This window comes from Tupaia chinensis, unplaced genomic scaffold (genome assembly GCF_000334495.1).
Source record: "Tupaia chinensis unplaced genomic scaffold, TupChi_1.0 Scaffold000623_1, whole genome shotgun sequence".
Taxonomy (NCBI): domain Eukaryota; kingdom Metazoa; phylum Chordata; class Mammalia; order Scandentia; family Tupaiidae; genus Tupaia; species Tupaia belangeri.
The window spans coordinates 362382-364372 of NW_006160143.1; positions in this window are offsets into that span (position 1 = coordinate 362382).

The window sequence follows — 1991 nt, forward strand, 5'->3', positions numbered from 1 at the left end:
CGCACTGATCTCATCTCATTTACAAACTTGCATGCTGATCACAGGGTTTTGTGTATGACACATTAGCACTTTCCTCTTAAAATAAGGGCCCTTGAAGGCAGAGACCACATGTTTATTTCGTATCCCTGTTACCCAGCAAAGTGCCTGGCATGTAGTTACTTAGTATGTGCTGGAGGGATGTGAGGATGGAGAGGAGAGGGAGGGGAGGCAAACCCACAAACACAGCGCATAAAATGTGTAAAGGGAATTAAACCTAGGGGAGCCTAGGCCTGGAGAAGTATAGCATGGTGATTAAAAGCCCAGGCTCGCTCCCGGGCCAGCTGGTGGCATGCTGGCTAAGGCAGCTGGATCCCACATGGCTGACTGCACAGTTCAAATGCCAGATCTGGCAGCTTGAGAAGCACGCCAGGCACATGTGAATGCATGCCCCAAATCCCGAAAGGCAGAGAGATGGAGGAGAAGGGATCATGTTCTGACCATTCCCCCACGGGGGTGGGGAAGGGCTCGCTCGCTCTCTCACCAGGAGGTACACACGGCCTCTGATAAAATTAAAAAAAAAAAAATGTTTGGGCTCACTCTTAGGTCTGCCAAGCTGACTTGAGACATGACCCGAGCGAGACATAAGCCGAGCTTATTGATATTGGGACCTTTCTTTCTGAATCCCCTGGCTACTGGGCAAGACCATCCTCACTAGGTTGGCCAATGTGGAGAAGTAACAGGCCACTTCCAGACCAAAGCATTTAATTGCTCATGGGAGACCCTCCAGCTTTTTCTTCCCCTTGTAATAACAGGAACCTATTCCTTCTAGATAGTGCAGTTTCTTAATGGCAGAATCATACTGCCTGGGTCCCTGAATGACCATGTGAAACAGAGCCCCTTTGCCAACCCAGGATGAACATGCAGTCTGAGGGAGAAAGGCATCTTTGTTTTGTTAAGATCCTGAGATTTCGTGGTTGGTTATTACTGCAACAGAGTATCCTGATTCATACAGCAGTAACATTCTGCCTTCACCATTAGCTCCTCGGGTGAGTTATCTTACCTTTCTGCATCTCTTTTCTGTGAAATGGAGTACTAATAGCTCCTATTCCAGAGAAAGTGCTTAGCAGTGCCTGGCACCAGAGCACTCAGTAAATGTAAGCTTTTGTTAGCCTTGAGGAAGGGTACTGTGGGCACCTGTTCCTGTCCCACCTTTGCCCCTATTCTTAGAGACAGCGGGAAAGGTGTCAGCAATCGTCCAGGGGTTATGGAAAGAGCATGGACTCCGGAATGAGAAGATTTAGGTTAAAAATCCCAGCAAAGCCTCCTGTCACTCTGCGTTGCAAGGCAGGTCAGAACACCTTGCTGAGCTATGGTTACTTTATTTGCAAAATGTTGAGAACACTCGATGAGATGAGCTATACAAAAGCTTTTTGTAAATTGCTAAATGTGATTCCAATGTGAGTTGATTACTCTGGTCTATTAACACTCTGTACATCCCACCCCCGCTCATCCCCACTCCCGGTGGCATCCCACGCCACACACCTTGCTTCCACAAACAACACAAACACTGCTTTAGCAGTGACCTGATATTAGGAGAATGCCCACCCAGCTGGACCCATCTCACCAGCCCCCAGCGTTCTAAAACCAAGAGACCAGCTCTTTGTAAAGCAGGAACCTGGGGGAGGAGAAAGATCACTTCAGCGACACTCACTTTCCCATTTCCTTTACTCCTTGTAATTAGCTACACAGAGGCAACCTCCTGGGGAGAGCGGAGCCATCAGCTCCCAGAATTGAACCGAGAAGCTTTGTCTCTTTGTTCCTCTCCACATAATACTACTCTCTTGGTGGTCGCTATGCAAACACATCCTGCTTTCATTTGCAAATGGGGAATATTTCATATTTGGAGGCTCAGATTAATGTTCCATCTCCCCAAAAGAGACACCAGTCAGGACTTATTTTTCAAGCAGTATCCTGTTCATACTCAGAGTCTGGCTCCCCAGAGTGGTGCTAGT